Source organism: Castor canadensis, chromosome 16 (assembly GCF_047511655.1).
Source record: "Castor canadensis chromosome 16, mCasCan1.hap1v2, whole genome shotgun sequence".
NCBI classification, from domain to species: Eukaryota; Metazoa; Chordata; class Mammalia; order Rodentia; family Castoridae; genus Castor; species Castor canadensis.
In genome coordinates, this window is record NC_133401.1 from 26379166 (window position 1) to 26405260 (window position 26095).

The window sequence follows — 26095 nt, forward strand, 5'->3', positions numbered from 1 at the left end:
TATTGAGTTTGGCTCTGGGTATGAGAATGAGCCTCCACTGAAAAATGAAAACTAAATCAATAAGGGTGGGAGGACAGGGCTCAAGCGCTCAAGCACTTGCCAAGCAAGCACAAGACTCTCAATTTAAAGCATTTCTAAACTGGACTCCAGTCACTCAGGAAAATTGCCAGCAAATTCAACCAATGGGGTTTCATCAAGCTAAGAAGCTTCTGAACATCAGAGGATACAGTTACCAGAATGAAGAGAAAATTCATAGAATGGGGAAAATTTTGCCAGTTACTCATTGTGTAAAGAATTAATATCAGAGGATCCAAAATGGCAACTGGGACACAGATGCAGACTGCTCCGTGAATCAGGGACCTTGCTGAGATGCTGGAGATACACATGCTTGAAGTAAAGCACAAGGGAAAATTGAAACTTTAGCACCCTGAACACTTAGCTCCTGGAAGGATTCTCCATGTCACTATACACTGAAAGAACAAGCAGACTTCCACAATACCACCCTAGGCCAGGCCTCTTCCCTGCATGCCCACCAGACCGCTGCTCACTGGTCCACCAGGCTTCTGCCCCACAGAAAGCCAGGCCACTTCTTGCCGGCCCACTAAACCTCTGCCCCACAGAAATGCCAGGCTTCCGCCCTGCCAGCCTGCCACAGCAGGGCTCTGACACCACCAGACACTGGCTCCAAACCTGCCTCGGAGATGCAGACAAACAGGACTGGATGCTAAAGGAGTAAGACTGGGACTACTAAGACTGAAATTCCACTATTGCTGAATCAGGAATTTTTCGTTTTTTCTCTTTTAAGTAAGTGTTTGTTTGTCTTGTTCACTGTCTGATTGTCCACCATATCTCCTTGTTGATTTTTTTAGTTCTCCATTCTTTTTTCTTTTTTCCCCCTCCTTTCTTGGTTTTGTTAGTTTTACTATTGTAAGTTAGCTAATACTAAATTACACATAGACCAGGGACATAAACAGCACCAAGCAGAATCATGGGAAGATGAAAAAAGAATGGAAACCATTCTCCCCCCAAAAATAAATTAGTAAGATTTCAGGATTCAGAGGGAAATGAAGAAAACAGATATCCAGATCCAGTCCTAACAAACAAAAATAAACTATACCAAAGAACCCAATGAAGACCACAGAACTCTCTGAAAGAAAAAATTCTGTAAGTAATCAATGAGAATTTCATAGAGATGGTACTAGACATGGTCATGACAGCAAAAATAAAGAATACAAGAAGACACAGAAACAAATAAATGAAATCATAGGAGCCCTAAATAAATATCAAAGTGAAACAGAGAACACCATAAATAGAGAGCTAAATTAATTAATTCAGAGGAAGTGACCGGTGATATGGAAGATCTCAAAAAAAAGAATGAAACAGAAATAGAAAACACCACAGAAGGTCACTCCAGCAGACTAGAACAAGAAGATAGACTCTCAGAACTTGAAGATGAAATGTTAATTAAAGGAAAAACTGAAGAACTATTTGTCATCAACTCAACCTGTGAAAGGAATATGCAAGAACTCAGTGACTCCATAAAAAGATTGAACCTGAGGATCATAGACATTGAAGAAGATGTGCAAGCAAAAGGAATTCATAATAAATTCAACAAAATAATAACAGAAAATTTCTCAAATCTAGAGAAAACTATGCTCACTCAGGTACAGGAATTCTCCAGGACACCAAACAGTTTTGACCAACATAGGACTATCCCACAACATATTATCATTAAAACAACAAGCACAGAAAATAAAGAATATTGAAGAATGTAAGAGAGAAAAAACAAATAACATGCAAAGGTAAACCCATCAAAATCACAGCAGATTTCTCAATAGAAACCTTAAAAGTAAGAAGAGAATGGAGTGAGGTTTTCCAGGCAAAAATGAAAATAACTGCAACCCTAAGATACTCTACCCAGCAAAGCTATCATTCAAAACAGGTGGAGCAATAAAATTCTTCCATGATAAGCAGAAACTAAAACAATATATGACCACCAAGCCACCACTACAAAAGATTCTTCAAGTGATCCTGCCTACAGAAAGTGAAAGCAAACAAAACAATGAAAGGGCAGGTAGTACCAAACCACAGGAGAAGAAAAGGCAAGAAAGTAGAGAGTAAAACTGACTCAGCTGCACACAATCAAACCCTTAAACAACAAAGACAGCTAAATGACAGGAATCAACACATACCTATCAATACTAACACTGAATGTTAATGGGCTTAACTCTCCCATCAAAAGACACTGTTTGGCAAACTGGATTAAAAAGAAAGATCCAACAATCTGCTGCCTACAGGACACCCATCTCATTGACAGAAACAAGCAATGGCTGAGGTTAAAAGTCTGACAAAAGATTTACTAAGCCAATGGCCCCCCAAAACAGGCAGCGATAGCAATACTTACCTCAGACAAAGTAGACTTCAAACGTACATTGATCAAATGAGATAAAGAAGGATACTCCATACTAATAAAAGGGGAAATACATAAAAAGGAAATAATAATTGTCAACTTATAAGCACCCAACATCAATGCAGGCAATTTCATCAAACATACTCTGAAGGACCTAAAAACATATATACACTCCAACACAGTGGTACTTTGAGACTTTAATACCAACCTGTCACCAACAGATAAATCATCCAAACAAAAAATCAATAAAGAATTTCTAGAAATAAATCATACCATAGATCAAATAGACCTAGCTGATATCTACAGAATATTTCATCCAACTTCTGCACAATATACATTCTTCTCAGCAGCTCATGGGAACTTCTCCAAAATTGATCATATCTTAGTCACAAAGCAAGTCTCAGAAATTTACAAAAATAGAAATAATCCCATGCATTCTATCTAATCACAATGCATTAAAACTAGAAATCAACAACAAAAACAAGAGTAAAAAACATGCAAACAATTGGCAGCTGAAAAACACATTGCTCAGTAATCAGTGGGTCATTGATTAAATAAAAGAGGCAATTAAAATGTTCCTGGAAGTTAATGAAAATGAAAACACAACCTACTGGAACCTATCGGACACAGCAAAGGTAGTCTTGAGAGAGAATTTTATAGCCATGAGTGAATTTATTAAAAGGTCAGAAATACCTCAAATCAATGATCTAATGTTACATCTCAAACTCTTAGAAAAACAAGATCAAATAAATCCCAAAATAAGCAGAAGGAGAGAAATAATGAAAATAAGGGCTTAAATCAATGAAACAGAAACAAAAGAACCATACAAAGAATGAATGAAACAAAAAGCTGGTTCTTTGAAAAAATAAATGAGATTGACCCCTAGCAACCCTGACTAAAATGAGGAGAGAAAAAACCGAAATCTGTAAAATCAGAAATGCAAAAGGCAAGATAACAAAAAACACATGGAAATCCCAGAAATCATCAGAGACTACTTTGAGAAACTATATTCTAATAAATTTGAAAATTTTGACGAAATGGACAGATTTCTCGATACTTACTACCATCCAAAACTCAACCAAGAGGATATTAATCACCTTAATACATCTATAACACAAAATGAAATTGAAGCAACAATTATCTCAAAAAAAAGAAAAGTGTAGGACCGGATGGATTATCTGCTGAATTCTACAAGAGCTTTAAAAAAGAACTAATACCAACCCTCCTTAAACTGTTCTATGAAATTGAAAGGGAAGGAACACAGCCTTACTCATTTTATGAAGCCAATATTACTCTCATCCAAAAACCAGACAAAGACACCTCCAAAATGGAGAATTATAGGCCTATTTCCTTAATAAACATCAATGCAAAAATCCTCAATAAAATAATGACAAACCGAATCCAACAACACATCAGAAAGATCATACATCATAACCAAGTCAGCTTCATCTCAGGGATGCAGGGGTGGTTCAACATACACAAATCAATAAATGTAGTACAGCATATTAGTAGAAGCAAAGACAAAAACCACTTGATCTTCTCAATAGATGCAGAAAAAACCTTTGATAAGTTGCAACACCACTTCATGATAAAAGCTCTAAGAAAACTAGGAAAAAAAGGAATGTACCTCAACATTGTAAAGGTATATATGACAAACCTACAGCCAACATCATACTTAATGGTGAAAAACTGAAACCATTTCCCCTAAAATCAGGAAAGAGACAAGGGTGCTCCTTATCTCCACTCCTATTCAGCATAGTGCTGGAATAGCTGTGGGACTCTGTGTCAAGGTCCCTAGAGCTCGCTGGCAGTGTGGTTCATGGTAACATGCATGAGGCCTCATGAAGTAATTGGAACAAGATGGGGCTTCCTCACATGAGATCACAAGGCACAGAGAGAACAGGGCCTGTAACGGCAGTTGGGGTGTCATTGTGTGTCCACAGTTTAGGAGAGCTTCTATTTCCCTTCCTTAGTCAAAATGAATCTCTCAAATTGTTTTCTAGCTCTGTTGAGCATCAAATAACAGAATCCTGAGGACAATTATGACCAGCCCAGCCATGCCCAGGCAGATGAGATTCTCCACTGTTAATCATGGGACTGTGAGGCTGAGGATTGTGGACAAAGGGGACACAGAGTTCAGAGTAGGACAAAATTACCGAGGATCACTGCATGTTCACCCAGGTCTCCTGATCCCTTGGACAACACTGTCCCTTTGTGCCCAGCCCTGTATGTGACAATTCTCATTACTCAGTCATCTTGTGGTCTGATGTGTTCTGGGATGGGATGAAGATCTCTGCTGCTCCTGAGAACAAAGAGCAGTAGAACGTGTGAAGTGTTAAAGAGACCTGAGTCTTTGCCTTGGGCTCCATGTTCCATTCCAGTGTAATAGTCTCATGACATAATGTCACATAGATCATGAACACACGCTCACTCTACCATATCAAGGTTCCCTCTGGCCACCTCATTGCATTCTTCAGGCTTACTGTGCTGTGTGAGTTCAGAAATTGTGAACTGAGTCCTTGGGTAGACAGATTTTATCTGATCACCAAGAGTTTAGAATGAGGGGAGAAATGGTCTCCCAGCTGAGAAATAATGGATCCTTGTTTTCTGTCTTTTCATACTAGATCACAGGACGATGTAAGTTAAATCCCCTGAAGATGAGTTTCCATTAACTCGTCACTGAAAATCCAGGATCTTGGTGAGGGGTTGGAGCTCAAGGATCCTGAACACCACAAGCACAAAGGAGTGGCAGTCTGTGGCTACCTGCCCTGTACCCCACCCCTTCCTGTTTCTCTGAATCTCATCATGCACTTAATCTCCTCTTAATTAACCATGATATATCAAGAAACACCTGAAATGTCACAGGCACACCTCTCCCCACAGAAATGTATGCACACATATTATAGAGACTGGTGATGTCAGTGGATCATAAAAAACATATCGCTTATGGAAGTCCCTCACAAAAGTATAAATAGAACTACTGATACCACTCCTGAGTACATATCTAAAGGAATTTGTTCCAGGATTTGATAAAGCCATTTGCACACCCATGTTTACTGTAGCACTATTCACCACAGCCAATTTTTGGAAACAGCTCAGATGTCCTATGATTGCTGAATGGATTTAGAAAATGTGGTGAGGGTATATCATTGAAGGACTTCTTATACGTACATGAAATATAACAAAGGTAACTCTTGCAATTGCCTTAAGTGGGGTGGTGAGCAGGTTGATGGGATGATGGGGGTGATGTCACTAACATAGAATATAAACCTAATTGAAATTGTCACTATGAATCCCCCCAGTGTAATGAAGGTTTCCTAATAATTTTTTTTTCTTTCACTCATACGTGCATACAATGTTTGGGTCATTTCTCTCCCCTTCCCCCCTAATAAAAATTTATAAAAATTTAAAAAGAAATTAACTGAAAACCTTAAAAGGGGAAACATGGTATATATGCACAATGGAGCTTTATTCAGTCATAAAGAAGTTTGAAATTACCTTGTTTGCAGGTAAATGGATGGAACTGGAGAACTTCATTTTAAGTGAAGTAAGCCAGCCTCAAAATGTCAAAGGTCACATGTTTTCCCACACATGTGAAAGATAGAACTGTAAGTTAAATGCATATGTAAATATATATGATCATGTATGTATATGTTCATATATATATATGTATATAGTGAGAGAGGAAAAAATTGTATCAGTGAGTCTGCCTGAGGGGCTTTGTGAGTTGGGAAAGGAAAGGAAAATGTTAGAGAATGAAAAATATTGAAACAACCAGTCTACATGTGAATATATTACACTTACTGTAAGTAATACTCATTGTTGATATTAGGTGATCATGGTAATAGAAAGAGTAAGTAATGGGGGGTTAATTTGATTAAAGCATGATGTATACAGGCCTGAAGTGCCAAGGTGAAACCTTCTTAGACTATCAATATACACTTAAAAGATAAATGAAGGGAAGGAAGGTAACATAGGCCTTTCCAGGGGTGGGTTTAAGTGGGAGTGGTGGGTATAAGGAAAGGTGGATAAGGGTGAGTAGGTGCATGTATTTATATTCATACATGAAAATAGAAGAATAAACCTTCTTGAAAATGTTCTGGAAATGTTCTGGGAATGATGGAGGAGGTGAATCTAACTAAGATACATTGAAAGCACATATGTAAATATCACAATGTATTTCCCTCTACTACTACTATATGCTTATAAAATTTTTATAAAAGGAAAAACACATATTGCTAATTTTACAGGTGTATATCTACTTTGTACCAATAACACCTAAAAATATACCATATGAGCAGTATTGATATGGATAAATATTTGAAAATATGAAACAAATGTAAAGTAGATATACAATGTGTGTAATTATAGATGTGTATACATATGTATGATAACACATACATATATGTATATATATATGCACATATGCATAAGGGTCAGAGATGTCTCAAGACTGTGTGGGGACCCAGAAAACTCCTGAACAGAGGCCCCCAATACTCACCGCCTGTTGAGATGTGCCCTGAGCAGGTGGTCCTGCAAATAAAGAACTAGAGAAGAGTGAAGGGGTTGGGGCTGCCCCTAATGACGCCAGCTCTGCTCACTCCCCTACATCTGTCCTTTGGCTTGTTCAAGGAACACTCACTGCTCATATAGCACTTTAGGTTGCAATAAAGGGAAGGGAGTTCACATGCCTGGGTGGATCCTGCCATCCTACTCACTCCCAACCACGTTCAGAGCTGTCCTGGGAGCAGGGCCCTAAGTGACCTTTTGAGCTCAGAGTGGACAGGCTCAAGGGCCTCACATGAAACCAGGTGCATCAGAGAGTCACTGGGGGATGAGCTATGAGAACCAGACCACCTGTAAGTGACCCTGAGGGATGAGGTCACAGTAGTCATGGAGAATATCTGCCTACTGCTGCTGAGCTCAGGACTTTGACATGACATGAGGGGGGATTATTGACTGCCCCTTCCTTGGACAGAAGGAAAGTATACATCAGCTCCATGACTGACATGGCATGGTCACGTTTTGTCCTGAGGACACTGTGGGGTCAAGGTGCCCTGAGAGGGAGGTTCTGACAGAGAGCTGTCTTAGATAGAAGAAGGTTATCCCCAACTTGTCCTCAGCTGAGACCTCATGTGGCATGTCCCAGAGTATCTACATCTCTCTGTCTCTCTTTTCTCTGACTCTTTCCCTCTCCACCCCTACACAGTCTCCCTGTCTCCCTCCTGAGGCCCACATCACCTTTGAGTCTCCTCCAGCAGGACCTGGTTAGAATCTCTCAATGACACTGTTCACTCTTCACAGGTGATCAGGATATCCAAGGCGTCACTGGGGGCCAACCACATGGAGCAGAGGCAGTGTGCACCAGAGCATCTGTACTTGTCCCCATAGGATCCTCTCACAGGTCCCAGAGGGAAGATGGCCTCAGAGAGCCCAGCCTAGGGCTGCCAGCCAGGATGATGGGTGAGGTCAAGTTCCCCTTTCTTGGACAGAGAGAATCTGTCACAGCTGGTGACAAAGTGTCACTGGAGGATCAAATTTTCTCCATGAGTAAATTCAGGACCCTTCTGGGTCGGGAAGGATGGCTTCCTGGGGGGAGATGGGCAGAGGGATGAGAGTCCATTTCTTGTCTCAGTTTTTCTTTATTCTGGGTCTCTGACTCAGTGTCCCTGATGGACTTCAACATCAGCTAGTGGCAAAGTATGAGGGATTCAAAAAATAAATATATCAATAATTAAGCTACTTCACCTGAGACCAGGAGCTCCAGGAGGTCGCTGTGTCCCGACCACACTTGGGATTTGTTCTTATAATAACTATAACACCTAAACATCCGCCTATGGCTGGGGTACAAAGGGATCACAGGGTATAAGGCCTGGAACTGTGCACTGGAGTGTCACTGTGAGTCCAGGGACCAGGAGAACTTGGGTTCTCCTTCATGAGTCAGAATGAGCCTGCCAAATCCCTGCCAAGAGCTACACTGGAGGGTCGCTATTTTTCCTGATGTCACCACAGGGCATGGCAGAGCTGAGAGGCTGGTTTGCTGTAGATTCCTAGGAAAGAAGGAAGCAGTGTGTTAAGTGGGTTTGTACTTCCCTCATTATCCTCAGGGAGGGAGACCCCTAACAGCAGACCCCCTTCTTGGGGTTAGAGCCTGGGGCTGGGAACCTAAGTGTCCTCTCACCTGTCACAACCAGCTTCAGTGGATCACTGTGTTCTGACCAACCTGCTGGGCTGTGATAGCTACAGTAATATTACCCTGCATAGTTCTCTGATATGGATGACATGGAGAACTTGGCTTCGTTTCTGGGATGCAGTGGCTTCTGTCTATCCCAGGATGCTGAGCTTCCCTCTTCACACAGATGGTACTCCTGAGCCCCCAGGTTCCCCTCACACCATATGATCACAGCACTTCCCCTGGTGATCACAGACCCTGGCTTAGCCCTGAGGCCCTGAGGATTAGTTTGAGAAGGATCCCTGAATGGAAATTAGTGGCTACACCACAGGACATCCCCCTTCTTATTCCAGCTCTCAGTCCAGTACCCTCCAGACACCCCAGCATCAGTCACAACTACCATTCTCCATCCCCACTACCCTTGTCCCCAGTGATGAGGAAAGACAGCCTGGGAACACACTCACCTGTCTGCACTTGAGTCTTTGGTTTCATGCTCAGCCCTGGAAGAGAGTTCCTTGTGAGAGATTTGCCCCTGAAGCCTGAGCAGGTTCTCTGCTCCCTGGAGCCTTCTCAGGCCATGGAGTGTCCTGATTGACCTCATGGATGGCTGTGGTTTGAGATTACTCCCAGACTAGGATACCCTTGTCCCTAATGTCTCACTGAGGCAGAACAAGGCTGTGAGGATGAGGGTCATGCCATCTCCATGCATGACTCTAGCTGTGCAGATGGATGAGGCCACATTGCCCAGAAGGACAGACAGACATAGAGGATGTGGCATTGAAATCTGGGTTTTGCCTGTCAGAGAATTTTACACCAGCAGCCCTACAGGAAGAGGAACTGCCTTTTTCAGAAGACTAGTTTTTATGGCCCTATGGATGGGACCAGGGCTGGCACTAGACTCTATGCAGACACTTTCAACAGAAATGGGTTCTCCCTATCACCATCCACATTTATCAATTTGTTCTCATCTCACATGCAGAGAGGTAGGATACAGCAACAAATACACCTAGTTCCTTCAGAGTGATTTAAGTCTGGTCAATCTCTCTCAAGCCCTGCTGTAGTCATGTTCACTCCTTCAGCTCATCCACCTACACTGCATTGTGGGGGTCCTTACCATGGCCAGTCACCTCCGTAGCCCTGTGGATGCTGCTGGGAAGTTGCAGGTCTCTGCTATAGGGCAGACACAGAGCAGAAGAGACACAGAGAGCACCTGACCATGCAGCTCACGTGGAGCTTCATCATGGGGATGAGCACAGAGGAGAGGCAGGGACCTGTGGAAGGAAACACGGCTCTTCTCTGGGCTCTGGTTGTGGGTTTCCTTTGCTAAACTATCCCCTCCATGGACTTTCTTTTTTCTAGCAAACAGCATCCCCACCTCCATCTCACTAAAATAGATTCTAAGGCATTCTCACCTACTCTGTGACGCTGTTTCCCAGGGAAGAATTCTTCTGCTTGGGTGGGGGCTAATTTTTATTTTCTACCTGCTCACCACTCACTATCTGGGCCATCTTGAGGATGGACACCCCATCCCTGAGCCCCAGTTTCCTCCTTTTCATCCTGCACTTCTCTCCTCAGAGTGGTCATTGGTCAGTGGTGTCTGGGACATGGAGAGGCTCAGCTATCAATAATTTCCAGAGCAGGATGGAACATGGGTTTGGGACATGAGAGGTTCATGGTGTTGTACAATGTCTGTACCCTCGAGCACTAGAAATGGTCCATGTAGTATGTGTGAAATCTATAAATCATCACAGTCATGAAAAGAGGAGAAACAAAACTTCCCCAAATGGAGAAGAATCCACATCAAAGACAGAAACCAGAGGTGGTGCCACTGGATTCTAGGATCATCCTGAAGATCTTAGTGAGAAACCTCATTAATAGCAGGTTTCCTCCACTGTGTGGGGTGGAATTAAGGACAGGGCTCCAGGTGAGGGCTTATAGCTCAGTGTCCCCTCCCCTGAGTTTGCAGATGGCACTGGGCTTTCTCAGCTCACTGTCCAGGGCCTATGGTCAGCACTGAGCCTCCTCCCTATGTGTGTAAATAAGATTCACTCAGGTGCTGTCACCCATGGTGTCTTTCTCATGTGTGAGTGTGAGGGTCACGTTGGACCCATCCCTGCCAGGCACAACCATGAGAAGGTGCTAAGTTGGGAAGAGGGAAGAGGGGATGCCACAGGGCAGGTGAACCATCACCCATCAGGCTGGAAGATGAGGTGCAGGGCAGAAAAGACACCCAACAGGAATGGAAAGCATACAGCAGACTCCAGGTGAAACAGGCATCAGAAGTGATTAGGGAGGTGTGATAGTGGAGGAAAGAAGTGAGTTGAAATGATGGAGTAAAAACAATTCTAATCAGTGTGGCACTACTTTTAGCTTTTTACTCTATTCTATTTTATTTTTGTGCTGGGGAATTATTTTCCTTATGTTCTTTTGTAAGTTGTCATTGGATATGATTTAAAAAATACTGGATTGCCTTCTTAAGATACATGTTGTTTAATTTCCCTGTGTTTGTGCTCTTTCCTGCTTCTCTTTTATTATTGATCTCTGGTTTCATTCTTTTGTGGTCTGCAAAGGTACTTGATATGATTTGAATCTTAAATTCACTCAGAAGGTTTTGTGACCCCTGTGCTCTGTCCTGGAGAGTGCTCTGGTGTCTGTGAGGGAACGTGTGCTCTGCCTATGTGGGCTGGGTGTTCTTACATGTCTGTCAGGTCCATCAGCTCTGCAGGTCTTTTCACGTGCCCTGCTTCCTTACTGATTTTCTCTCTGTGTGACAGACGTTGAAGTGGGATTTCAAATTCTCTTATTATCATCTTTCTCCATGTTTCTCCCTTTACATCATCAATGTTTGCCTTTTATACTTGTGGGCTTTGATTTTGGATGGATATATATATATATATTAATAATTGATATATTTTCTGAAAGATTGATCCTTATGTCATTATTTATTGACTTTGTCTCTGGTGAGAAGTGTTGACTTAAAGTCTATTTTGTCTGTCATAAATATACCAACTCCTTCTCCTTTGTTGCCATTTGTGTAGGATATCCTTTTCTACTCTTCTCCTTCAGCCCATATATGTCCCCATGTCTACAAGGAGTCTTAGGAGACAGGTGTGGTGGCACCTGCAGTCCCAGATATTCAGAAGGCTGAGTTAGGAGCATCACTGAAATCCAGGAGTTCAACACCAGCCTGTGCAGCATAATGAGACCTCATCTCAAAAACTGATATAAAGTAAAATTAAGAAACAAACAATGTCCTCCAATTTAAAGGGAGTCTATTGTGAACAGTACATAGCTGCAACTTGTGTTTGGATGTGTTCAACTCCTTGTGTCTTTGATTGGACAGTTGGATCTGTCTATGTCTAGAACAACTACTGGTAGGTGAGGACTTCCTGCTGCCATATTTAAAGTTATTTTCTGTCTCATAGCATTTTGTCTGTCTTTTCTTTCTTGCTGTCTTCCTTTGCTATATTTTTGTAGTGACATGGTGTGATTCTTTTCTCTTTTTTCTCTTGTGCATCTTCTGTAGATATTTTCTCTGTGTAACTAAAGATTTACATTACACATCAGTCTTTCCTGTGCTGATGACATCTTGACTTCAAGGCATATAAAAACTATATTTCATTTCTCCTTCACATACTTATGTCACTGCTGCCACAATTCAAACATTTTTGTATCATTCATTCATTAGCACACTCTTGTGGTTAGATATGTTAATTTGTTTGTTCTATATTAGCATTAAAGTGATTTACATATCCCATTACACCCTATGATATTCTGAATTTGCCTACCTACCTTTGACCATTACTAGAGAGCTTTATACTTCCACTTGTTTTTTTTTTTTTTTTTGCCTAGGTGTTTTGTGGTTGGCACAGGGCCTGGGATTGACTCAGGGCATCACCATGCAGGGCAAGACTCAACAGAGCCTGGACCCAGCTCTCATGGTGCTAGCAAGCTTCCTTTGGTTTAAAGATGAAGATCTCCATTCATTGTTTGTTTTAATGCAAGTACAGTAATTATGAACTCCCTCAGAATGTGTTTGTCTTCCATTTTTGAAGGAACACATTTCCATATTTCAAACCTTCTAGTTTTTGCTATGTATAGAAAGAAATAAAATCAGGTCCTTACAAGATGTCTGACTTCTGTGACACAGAGGCATTACTCACAGTAGCCAGAATGTGAAAGCAAACTAAAATCCCATTGGTGGACCACTGGGTGAATACAATGTGGTTTAGACTCACAACAGAATGTGATTACACTTCCAGAAAGAAAGAGATCCTGCCATATTTGACAATAAGGATGACACAGTGGAGTAGCCCTGTCACATAAGGACATAAATTGCATGGTGTCACGTAAGTAAGAGATCTGAAGCAGTCAAACTCATAAAAACAGCCCGCACTTGGTGGTTTGGGGTCTTTGCTGGTGGAGTTAGGAGTTTATGTTCAATATGGATAAAGTCACAGTTAGATACTGTGAATAAGTTCTAGAGATCTGCTTCAGAAAAGGATTCCTGTAATTCACAATAATGTATGAAAAATTAAAGAATTTAACTTTTCCAAAGAGGGAAGCTTTCTTGTTAAGTTTACATAACACAATAAAAATTGGGTAAAAATTCACCTGAAGCCAGGTGCTGTGGCTCATGCCTATAAAGAATCCTAGAGACTCAGGAGGCAGAGATTATGAGGATCAAGGATCGAAGTAGCATGGGCAAATAGTTAGTGAGACCCTATCTCAAAAAATACCTTCATACGAAAAGGACTGATTGAGTGTCTCAAGGTGTAAGCTCTGAATTCAAGCCCAAGTACCAAAAAATATTGACCTGAGGCTGGGCATGGTATTCCATTTCTACAATCTCAGCACTCAGGGGTCTTAGGCAAGAGGATCACAAGCTTGAAGACTGGGAATGTAGCATGATGCTGCCTAGAAATTTATTTGTGATCAACGCATAGCTGAAATAGTGAACATTAAATTGGAATAAAATATTGACTAAAGTTTATGGAATGCGCCACACAGAGAACATAAGTGGAAAAATAGAACAGATGACTAATATGCACAAGAAAGGAATGAAAGGAGGAAATGGGCACCTGTCATTCCAAGTGGAAACAAATAGATGCATTAGGCAATATTTGCAGAGGTAATGGCTATTTTATAGAAATGAAGACAGAACTACTTCCTGGTTACCTCCCCATAGTGGCCTCTGTCAGTTTATGATTACTTTATTCACTAGGACAGGGGTTTTTTGAAGGCCCAGGATACAAACACCCAGATAGCTCTGAGGTGGTGGCTGATTCTTTCCTTGGACCAGATGAACCTCAGAACAGGGTTCAGTGACTGGGAAGGGTGATCTTGTAGGCCTCTACTGACAACTTGGAGTCACCCTCCTTCCTCCTTCTTTGCATTCACAGATGGGTCATTTGTTGTCCCCTACTGGTCCTTGGATCTGAGCTGAGCTGACTGGAGTTTCTCGGTGCTCACCAGGTGGTGGGGGCTTCTGCTGGGTCTGTGCCTGATGCTCTGGTTGGTGTCCTTCTTGTCTCTGCTCCTTCAGAGGTAGGGTCATTTATTGCTAACTGAATATCCCCTTAGTTCCAGTGCATCTGCATAACCATGAGTACCTGCTCCTCAAACATATGGATTTGGGTAAGGTGTGGGGTTTTGATATGCACTTTTGGCAGCCCTTCTGCCCAATGAGGTCTTGCTAGGGCCACTGTCTGATTTTTTAAGCCATGTACACTCAAAAGGATTTCTGGTTTCATGGTGGATTATTTATGGTTCTTGTTCTGAAGACAGGCACACAATCAAGATGAGACTCTCTCTCTCCCCCTCGTGATTGTCTGCATAATTCTTCCTTTTTATTTCTGTTTTATTATTTATTTAAATATTCTTATATTATTGTCATACTGGGGTTACATTGTGACATTTATAAAAGTGCTTACAATATATCATAGTCAAATTCACCCCCCATCATTCTTTATATCCACTCCCACCTTGTTAGAACAGTTTCAGCAGGTCTCATTTTTTCCATTTTCGTACATAAATACATATTACTTCCACTATATTCACTCTCCTTCACCTCTTCCCTAATCCTGTGCTCTCCCATTGGTACCAACACCAAGTAGGAACATTTTTACCTTCCTTAATTCCTTCATTTTTGAAAAACAGCCATTTATGTGCAAGATAGCCTCATAAAGAATTAATTGCTCCCTTTTAATTTGAGATAAGAGCGCATATGACCTTTCCTGAGGGCAGGGATACTGGTAATTTCCATCTCACAAGAGGCTCATGGTTCTCTCCTGGTGCCTGTGTGTGTCTGTGAGGGTACACACGTGTGTAGATGTGAGTAGGTGAAGCCATTCTGCCCTCACTGTCTTAATCCTTGATCCACACACTCCATCAGCAATCATGAACCCCAACTTCACTAGTCAGATGAACAGATTCAGGGTTCCTACATGTAGCATTGAGATAGCGAATGTGATGTGTGTTTGATTGCAGCCATGGGTGCAAAAAACACATGAACATCAGCTCCTCACAGGGTACACCTTGAACATGTGCAATGTTGGCCAATTAGACAGCTTTGTGGCTCTTCTGTTCCCTTTCCATCATCTGTGAAGGCAGCAAAGAGATCCACATGTCTGTGTGCCCAGGACCACCACAGGGCTGTGGATGTTCATTGCATAAAAATGCCCACTGATGCACCAAGAGCTGCCTAATGGGGAGAATGGGCTCAGCTCTCAGCTTCTGAGCACAGCCCAGACTCAGGGTCATTGCTGGGGTTTAGAGAGGATTTTGATTCCACCAAGCAGCTCATGAAAACAAAGTGGATTTTCTCAGGAGATTCAAAAATCAGCTGAGCAACTGAGACCTGGTAATGAAAACAGCTGAGCAGCTGTGGAAACAGCCAAGAGGTTGCAGCTGGGTCTCTGGAAACAGCCAGGAAACTGTTCTTGTGTCTGTGAAGTGGACTTGGAGCTCCCTGTGGAGAACTTCCCAGGTCATCAGAGGGGAAGGCATTTTTTTCCAGGGAAGAGAGTAGTGAAAGTCACATACGAAAGAGAGAATAAGGAATCTGGTGTCCATGGCTTACACCTGAAATCCTAGTTACTCAGGAGGCAGAGCTCAGGAGGGACATGGCTCAAGGCCAGCTAGGGCAACTTGTTCCCAAGAGCCTGTCTTGAAAATATCCAGCACACACACACACACACACACAGACAGACAGACACACACAGACAGACACACACACACACACACACACACACACACACACACACACACACGGTTTGTGTGGATCTCACTCACAGTTCTGTACAAACATTATCACCATCAACTCTAGAGCTTGTCATTTTCTAGACTGAAACTCTGCCATATGAGACATCAACCACCTGCTTTCCTCCCCAAACCCTGCTCCACCTTCTGTCTCTAGGAGATGAACTTCTTTATCTGCCTCATTTCATAGGACTCACACAGGGTTTGTCACAGTGTGGCTGAAGGATGTCACTCAGTACACTGTCTTCAAGGCTCTTTTGTGCCCCATTTAATTTCTATTTAAGATGGGGTGCAGCCAGACTGAGGATGTAGCTCACTGGAGGATTGACTGCCTTGTGCACACAAAGCACTGAGCTTGGTTCTGGGAGCCCCACAAAGGTGGAAAAATACCCATTGCATGTCTACAATATTAACTCTCTGTGGTCACTGGATCCTTTTATTTTTATTATTGTGAATAGGAAGATGGATGTACGACAATCTTTCCTTGTATTTCTTTGATTATATATTGAGAACAGGAATTGCTGAGTAAAGGCAATGCTTTATTTAAGTTGTTATAGTCTGATTTCATTTGTGTCTGAGGAAGCCAAAGACTGAAGAGAAAAGTGGATTATTATTATTGCAATCCCACAATGACACCTGTGACCAGAGCAGGAGGACTATTATGAAGATTTCCAAAACAAAGGGAGGGATGTATGAGCAACAAGTAATGTCTGCAATGGATTGTTATTTTTTTGGGGTGGGGGGGAGAACTGGGTTTTAACTGAGGGATTCACACTTGCTAGGCAAGCGCTCTACCACTTAAGTCACTCAGAAAGCCCATCAAATAAGGTCTGCAATAGATTTAAACATGGAGTTTTATATTTAATACTGCTATAACCAAAATAAAGCAAAAACCATCTCACGTTTGATGAACCTGAAGAATCCAATCACTACATTGGAAAGGTGGAAACAGAGGGAAAGAGGCAACATCTCCCTTTTCTATCTGAGCAAATCCACAAGATTCTCCGTTCTGCGGAAGTTTTCTGCTTAATAATGGCAATGGGCGGACCAGATGTGTGCTTTCTGTACTCTGAGTGTTCAAGCAACAAACATCAATGGTGGTGATGGATGTTGATTATAACCAGTAATTCGTCTCTCTGATGTATATACAACCACAGGAGGAATTGACAAGTAGAGAACAATAGACACAGAGAACTTTGATCTCAGGGGTGAGTTTTTAAAATTTTGCCATATAATATTTTCAAATCTAGGTTCTTTTCAAAATATCTTTAACTTCAAATAAACAGTAAATAAATATCTTTAAATAAACACCAAATTTACAATGAAACCCAAGCCTAAGTGATGTCATCAAGGTGTCAGAGGAGGCAATTCTGGCCTGCACACACCCACAAATCATCAGTTTTCACCACGGTCCATACCCACAAGTCTGCTGTGGGACTTCAGGTGTCCACAGGTAAGATTATAGCATCTGACATGAGTAAAATTTGGAGAATAAATGCATTCAAGACGGTCAGTTACCTGCATCCCTCTCCCTCAATGTGGCAGTTATTAGGAGGTGGAATGAGGAAAGAGGAGATATAGTCAAAGGATACAAAGTTCCTATGTTTTCTAAGATGAATAAATTCTGGAAATCTGACATAGAGCATGGGAACTACCAGTAGCAACCCTTTGCACTTGCTGAGAACAAGTGACTGTGTGGGTTGGTGGATGACAATTTTCTTAATTGCAGTAATTATTTCACAGTGTGCACATATATATAAACATCAAGCCATGCATTTTTAATGAATTCATTTAAAACATGCCCAAAGCCAAAGAACAAGATGTGTCTGTTTCTCATTCAAGACTCATTGGTCCCACTCCTGAACCTGGTAAAGGATAAAGCTGTGACATATTAAGAGGGCACTACTACTTGTAATATTTTATTATTCCTCAGTAGTGAAGACTAAATTTCTTATTGTTACAGTGATTATAATCCTCAACACATGGAAGCTCTACAGAAATGAGAACACAGCTTTTGAATCCACCATTTTTAAAGATTCAATACATCTCCAGCAAACATAAAGGAGAAGGCAAGAAAAAGTCTACCACTGAATGTATGCCTTCCAACAACCAAATTACCATTTTACCCTTTGGAAGTGAAAAAGTTGTATAGTTACTAAACATTATAATTTTCCACTAACTTGAATAAAATTAAGTAATTTTGTTAATATTTATGAGTTAAAAATGTATGTAAGTTCTTTGTAAGACAATCATTTGCAGACTTTCACAAACCACACAACTAAATAAATGTAGAAGAGGTAGTATAAGAAAATCAAGAATGTAAAATGAAATCTGAAGAAATGCAGAGAGTCCACCATTCTGCAGAGTGCCTCAATATTTTAAATAATTTGTCTAACAAAATACTTGTGCATAAGCAGTGTATTTTATAACCAAATGCCAACATTCTGAAATCTTCATTACTGACATAAAAGAACTCAGTGAAATGAAATTGGTCATAATAGGACAAAGACCTTTACCAGTATTTTAGAAACACAAAACTTAGTTACAGTGAGGGAAGAATGTAGAATAGACCATTAAGAAATTAATGAGAAGTATTTGGTAAGAATATGGGTAGAGCAACAGATACAGAAGTAGAAAATTTGTTAGATCTGTGTATGTAAAGAATACAGTGATTGAATTATATATATATATATATATATCCTTATAATTCAGAATGTATATAATTTTTATGAGAACAGTTGCAAAATGTGATTTTGTTTGTTGGGACTGGGGTTTGAACACATGACTTTGCACTTACAAAGCAGGTGCTCTACTGCTTCAGCAATACTTCTAGTCCATTTTCATCTAGTTATTTTGGACAGTGGAAAAGGGAGGCAATCAACAAAAGTCCATGGCAACATGGAGGAAATCACAGTTTAGTAGATAAAAAGCCACACCAACCCCAGGGAATCCATCCACCCAAACCATGCTTGCTTCCTGAACATTCTCAGAACACAACTCATGTCCCAGATGTTTTTCTTCCAGATCCACTTCTCTGCATGGTATCCTGTTTCTCACTCATCTTCAGAGTGCATCTTGGGTCCTTCTCTGGCTGTGTTGAGCTTCAAATAACAGAATCCCAAGGAACATGAGGACCAGGTTAGCCATGCCCAGGTGGATGAGATCATCCATTGTATAATCATGGGATTGTGGACAAAGAGGACATGGAGATCAGGGCTGGACAAAATAACCAGGATCACCTCATGTCCTCCCAGTGTACCTGATCCCTTGGATAAAATTGTCCCTTTGTGCCCAGCCCTGTTTCTGAGAATTCTCATTACCCACTTATCTTTGGATCTGACAGGTTCAGTGATTGACTGAGGTTCTCAGCTGCTCCTGAGAACAAAAAGCAGTAGGATGTGTGAAGTGTTGAAGAGACCCGAGCCTTTGCCCTGGACTTCACATTCTTGTCTTATTGTTATGACATAACGTCATGTACATTCTGAACAAACAGTAGTACTTTTGTGGCAGGGTTCCCTCTGACCACCTCATTTCATTCTTCAACCTCACTACGCTCTGTGAGCTCAGCAGTTGAGGTCTGAGTCTTCTTGGGACAGACTTTCCTTGATAAGCAAGAGGTCAGGATGAATGGGAGAAATGGTCTTTCCTTTCAGAAATAGTGGAACGCTTGTCTTCTCTCAGGACTATGTAAGCTAATTCCCCTGGAGATGAGTTTCCACTGACTCACCAAGAAACTCCAGGGTCCAAGGGTGAGGGGTTGGGGATCAAGGATCCTGAATATCAGAAGTGCAAAGGGGTGACAGTCTGGGGCTGCTTCTCTTGTACCTCAACACACAGAGTTCCTCTGAAGTGCATCATGCACTTAACCTCCTCTTAACTAATCATTGTATAACAAGAAACAACTGAAATATAACACACACACCTCCCCCCACAAAAGTGCATGCACACATATTCTAAAGAGTGGTGATGTTAGTGGTTTAAAAAAACAATATTGCTTATTGAGGTCCTTCATAAAATAAAAATAAGTGCAGCTATGTATATGATTATATATCTATGTGTACACAAATATATGCAGTAAGAGGAAGAACAAAATTGTATTAGTGAGTCTGTCTGAGGGAACTATTGGAGGTCAAAAATGAAAAGAAAAAGATAATGAAAAATATTGAAACAACCCATCTACATGTGAATATTTTATACTTACTGTAAGCTGTCAAATATTAGTGGAGCATGGTGATAGAGAACGAGTAAGTAACTGGGGAGTGAGATAATTTGATTAAAGCATGACATATACAGGCCTAAAGTACCAAGGCAAAAAACCTTAGGCTATCAATATACTTAAAAAAATAAATGAAGGGCAATAGGGTAAAACAGGTCTTTTCCATTGACAGAAGTGGGAGAAGATGGACATAAGCAAAGGGTGAGTGAGGGTGTATATGGTAGATGTATTTTGTATTCATTTATGAAAATAGAAGAATGAAACCTTTTGAAATTTTTCTAAGAGATGGGGAAGGGGAAGAGGGAGAATGTGTAGGGGATACATCTAACTAAGATACATTGTAAGCACATACATAAACATCACAATGTATCTCCCTGCACAAGGCTTGGTTCATTTCTCCCCCCTGCCCCCACCCCCTCCCTTACCACCCCCTCCACCCCCTCCCTCTCCCCCCCCAATACCCAGCAGAAACTATTGCCCTTATTTCTAATTTTGTTGTAGAGAGAGTATAAGCAATAATAGGAAGGAACAAGGGTTTTTGCTGGTTGAGATAAGGATAGCTATACAGGGCATTGACTCACATTTATTTCCTGTGCATGGGTGTTACCTTCTAGGTTAATTCTTTTTGATCTAACCTTTTCTCTAGTACCTGTTCCCCTTTTCCTATTGGCCTCAGTTGCTTTAAGGTATCTGCTTTAGTTTCTCTGCATTAAGGGCAACAAATGCTAGCTAGTTTTTTAGATTTCTGCTGGGTATTGTGGGGGGGAGAGGGAGGGGGGGAGTGGGTGGTAAGGGAGGAGGTCGGGGCAAGGGGGAGAAATGAACCAAGCCTTGTATGCATGTATGAATAATAAAAGAAAAATGAAAAAAAAACTTATTTTGAAAGTCTCAGAAAAATAGAAAAAGTGTAAGCAAAAAATGAAGAGTAGAAACAAATTGAAATGCACATAGACAAGTGGGGTAGGGATCCTGAGTCACCTCAGTGAGCAAGTGCATTGCCCCTCCTTAGTCTCAGATACACGCTTAGTATGGAGGCCACAAGGTGAGTTCAGGAGGGGCCATGTTAACAGTACCCCAAACTGGGATGTATTTCTCTAATGGAGTCAGTGTGGTGGGGCCTCCAGTGTCATCCACAATCAGACCCCACCAGAGCAGATTTTTTCCCAGGTCTAAGAGGACCAAGGGACCCAGCAGGTTTGGATTAAGGACTGTTTTCTCAGGGTCCCTATGGACGTGGCCCTGTGCCCTGTCCTTAACTTGCCCAGCTGCTCCTCCTCCCCCATCAGCTTCAGCATCTTCCCTGTTTCCAAGTCAGGTCTGGAAACCACATCTTGTTGGCCCATCCAGTTCTCCCTCTTCTTCTCACACATCCACAGGGACGGGTGCTGGGAACTCAATACAGAGTTGTGTGCCATGGCAGCTCTCATGAGAAAATATGAATGACTTGAAATTTAAAATGAAACAAACTGTCCACTCTCACTTCTTTTAACCAAGATCATAACAGAAGCTAGACATGGTGGAACACACCTGTATTCCTAGCATTCAGGAGGCAGAGGCTGGCCACTGCAAATTCAAGGCCAGTTAGTGAATATAGTGAAACTGTCTCAAAACACCAAGAGCTGGGAGTTTAAATCAGTGGAATAGCACATGCATGCAATGCCAAGATTCTGGTGCAACCTTTAGCTCCAAAAAAGAAAGAATTAAAAGATAGTAGTGGAAGCCCTATCCAGAGAATTACAGAAGAAAAAGGAATCCTAACTGGAAAGAAAAAATTCAAATTGTCCAGCATATGGGACCATCATTGTGCCTGTCCCTTGCACAATGTCACTGTCACTGTGCAGAGGGGACAGGCCCACTGAATAATTGTCCTGGAAGCTGCCCTGGGAGGCTTCCTGTGCCAGGTGGTCACCGACAAGTTAGGCATTGGAAGAAGATTGAAGGTCTGGGTCAGGCCACTCCTTTACACTGGAGAAACTGAGCCCAACATGAGGGAGGGGCTTGTCCAAGTCAGTGTCCCCAAGGAGGCTGCACCAATCCCAGAGCTCAGACTCTGTTCCCCTGCACCCAACCTCCTACCAGAGCCCTTCCCTTTCCTGTCTGGGGTCCTGACTCCATGGGGGTGAGGGAATGATGCTCAGGGCCTGTGGGGGTGGATGGGAGGTGAGTGACTGGGCATCTTGCTCCCTGTGTTAACCTGTCGACTTTTCCCTCAGCCTGAGTCCCAAATTTCCCTGTCTTGACTTCACCCTCATGGCATCCAAGTTGTGAATTCCTGTACCTCATGGATTCTGACACACTGATATATGACCAACAGCGCCCTGGACACAATCAGAGCTGGCACAGGAATGAGGGTTAGGTGGCCTAAAATGCCTCCAGGCAGCTTGGGGACCCAGAGAATTCCCTGAACAGAAGCCCCAAAGACTCACCAGCTGTTGAGATGGGCCCTGAGTATGGGGGTGTTGGTACCCCAGAGTGTCCTGTGAATAAGGAGAATAGGGTGAGGCACTGGGTCTGCCCCTGAGCATCCCAGATCTTCTCACTCCCCTACATCTGCCCTGTAGCTTTTTCAAGCAGCTCCCAAAGCCCGTTTGGCACTTAGTAGGTTTCCATGAAGGGGAGTTGGTCACATGCCTGGGGGGACACTGCTGCCCTACTCCTCTCTGAGGAGTGCTCCCCCTATGTCTGCCTCACTCTCAACCAAGTTCAGTGCCATCCTGGGTCAGGGCCCGGAGTGGCCTGTTGAGCTCAGAATGGACAGGCCCAGGGGCCTCAACTGAGACCAGGAGCTTCAGAGGGTCACTGGTATCTGACAAAATTTAAGAGGATGAGCTATGTGAGAATCATTGCACACCTGAAGACTGAGGTCACAGCTTTCATGGAGAATTCTGCCCAGTGTTGCTGAGCTTGGAACTTTGATAAGAGATGGGGGCAGGCACTCAGCTGTCCCATCCTTAGACAGAAGAAAAGTGTCCATTCAGCTCCATGACTGACACAGCAGGGTCACGTCTTCTCCTGAGGACACTGTGGCACCCATCTGCACCAGAGGATGGGTTTTTCAGGGACCTGTCCTAGATATAAGGAGGGTGATGGGTGTTCCCACCTTGTCCACAGCTGAGACTTCACAGGGCGTGACTCTGAGGATCTACATGTCTCTGTCTCTCTTTTCTCTGACTCTTCCCCTCCCCACTCCTGTTCAGTTTCTATGACTTCATCCTGAGGTCCATATCACCTCTTAAGGCTCCTCCAGCAGGACATGTGCAGAGTCTGGTCTCTGATTGACACTGATGGCCTCTTTACCTGTGATTAGGATGCCCAATATGTGCTGGAGGTCAACAAATTGGAGGAGAGGCTGTGTGCAACATAGCATTTCTACTGGACCCTAAGAGAGCCATTCACAGAACCCAGGAGGAAGTTGGCCTCAGAGATCCCAGCCTGGAGCTGGCAGCTAGGATGCTGTCTGATGTCAAGTTCCCCATCCTTGGACAGAGAGAATCTGTCATAGAGGATCACAGAATGTCCCTGGAGGATCAGGTTTTCTCCATGAGTGAAGACCCATGGTCCTCATGGGTCAGGAGGAATGGCTTCCTGGATCCCAGTGGATCGAAGATAAGCCAATGGATGAGGACCCATTGCCTATTTTAGTTATTCTCCACTCTGGGTCTCTTACTCAGCTTATCTGCACTCCCTCAGCCTCAGCTAATGGCAAAGTGTTAGGGATTCAAAAATAATTGTGTCAAAAATTAAGCTACCCCACCTGAGACCAGGAACTCCAGGGGATCACTGGTTCCTGACCACACCTGGGATTTGTTTGTGTAATAACTATAGCATCTGACCATTCCCCTGAGGCTGGGGGTCACAGGGACAACAAGGAAGAAGGCCTGAAACTGCCCACTGTGGTGTTACTGGGAGTCCAGGGTCAAATAGGGCTTGTGCTCTCCTTCCTTAGTCAGAATGAACCTGTCAAATCCCAGCCATGAGCCACACTTGGAGTGTCACATTCCCTCCTGAGGTCATCACAGGACTGGGCAGGGCTGAGAGGCTCGGTTTGCTGAAGTAGACTCCTAGGAGAGAAGGAGGCAGTGTGTTAAATGGGCTCACACCTCACACACTGTACTTAAGACAGGGCTGTGAGAGGGAGACACACCTAAGTCTAGAACCCTTTCCTGGAGGCAGATTCTGGAGCTGGTGACACCTGTCTCCATCAGCTCCAGGGGGTCACTGAACTTTGAAGAGCCAGCAGGGCTGACATAATAACAGAGATAACATCCTGCATACTGCTCTGTCATGGATGAAATGAACAACTTGGCTTTTTTTGGGGGCTGCAGTGGAATCTGTCTAATCCAGGTCTCTGGATTCAAGTGGTACTCCTGGGCTTCCAGTGTCCCCTCACACCAGATGGTCACAGGACTTTACAGGGTGATCACAGATCCTGGCTCAGCCCAGAGGGTAGGTTTGGGGAGTGTCCTTGCAAGGAAATGAGAGGCTGGGTCTGAGGATCTCCCACCTCCTATCCCAACTCTCAGCCCAGTACCTTTCAGTTACTCCCAGCATCAGCCACACTTGCTGTTCTACATCCCGACTACCCTTGTCCCCAGTGATGAAGAAGGATAGCTGGGGACACACTCAACTGCCAGGACATGGGTCTTTGTTTTCACACTCAGCCCTGGAAGACAGGTCCCTGTGAGAGTTTTGCCACAGAAGCCTGAGCAGGTCCTCTCCTCCCTGGAGTCTCCTGAGCCCCTGTAGTCTCCTAAAGAATCAGGTGAGGCTGTGGTTTTAGATTCATCCCAGATAAAGGTACCCGTTCTCCCTCATGTCTCACTGAGGCAGAATAAGGCTGTGAGAGTGAGGGTCATGCCATCTCCACCCATGGCTGTAGCTGAGCAGATGGATGAGGCCACATAACACAGCAGGTCAGGTTGTGACTTTGGGATTCATGTTGTGCCTGTCATGGGATTGTCACGTCAGCAGCCCCACAGAAAGAGGATCTACCCTTCTCAGGAGCCTGGTTCTTCTGGTCGTGTAACTGGGACCAGGGCTTACAGTATGCTCTTTGCAGACACCTCCAACAGAAATGGGGTTTCCTCCACCCCCTTCTACATCCACCTGATTTGTCCTCATCTCACTGAGGGCTAGTATATAGCATCAAATACAACTGGCTCTTTCAGAGCTGGCATCTTACAGGTGAAAGTAACTGAAGTTCAGTCCTTCCATCTCAAGCCTTCCTTAGAGTTCCCTTTACACTTTCAGCCCATCCAACTTCACTGCATTGTTGGGTGCTTACCAAGGCCCGTCACCTCCCCAGTGCTGTGGATGCTGCTGGGAAATTGCAGGTCTCTGCTGCAGGGCAGATGCTGAGCAGAAGAGACACAAAGAACACATGACTGTGCAGCTCATGTGGAGCTTCATCATGGGAATGACCATAGAGGAGATAGAGGGACATGTGGAAGGAAACATGGCTCTTCTCTGGGATCTGATTGTGGATTTCCCCTGCTAAACCATCCAATCCATGGTCTACCTCTTTTCTTAGAAACAAAATCCCCACACCCATCTCCCCAGAATAGATTCCAAGGCATTCTTACCTCTTCTGTTCCCCTGTTTCTCAGGGCTAAATTCTTCCAGTTGGGTGGGGGCTGACTTGTATTTCATGCCTACTCACCACACACTGCCTAAGCCATCTTGAGGATGGACACCCCCATCTTTGAGTCCCATCTTCCTCCTTTGCATCCTGCACTTCTCTCCTCAGAGTGGTCATGGGTCAGTGGTGTCTGGGACATGGAACAGCTCAGTCATCATTAATTTCTAGAGCAGGATGGAATGTGGGCTTTGAACATGAGAGGTTCTTGGTGTTGTAGAATGTAGGCACCCACCAATGGATCCTTATCTGATCTCAGCCCTAGAAATGGTACATATAATATACCTAAAATCTGCATATCATCACAGTCATCAGCAGAAAAGGATAAAGGAAAGTTCTCCAAGTGGAGAAGAATCCACATCAAAGACAGAGGCCAGAGGGAGGGGCCACTGGATTCTAGGA

General features: G+C 43.0%; 2 pseudogenes; both read right to left on the reverse strand.

Annotated features, from left to right (window-relative positions):
* Window positions 1–8144: 8144 nt before the first annotated feature.
* On the reverse strand, window positions 8145–14139 carry LOC109703374 (leukocyte immunoglobulin-like receptor subfamily A member 5; annotated as a pseudogene).
* Window positions 14140–22751: 8612 nt separating this feature from the next.
* Window positions 22752–25707, reverse strand: LOC109703375 (leukocyte immunoglobulin-like receptor subfamily A member 5; annotated as a pseudogene).
* Window positions 25708–26095: the final 388 nt, after the last annotated feature.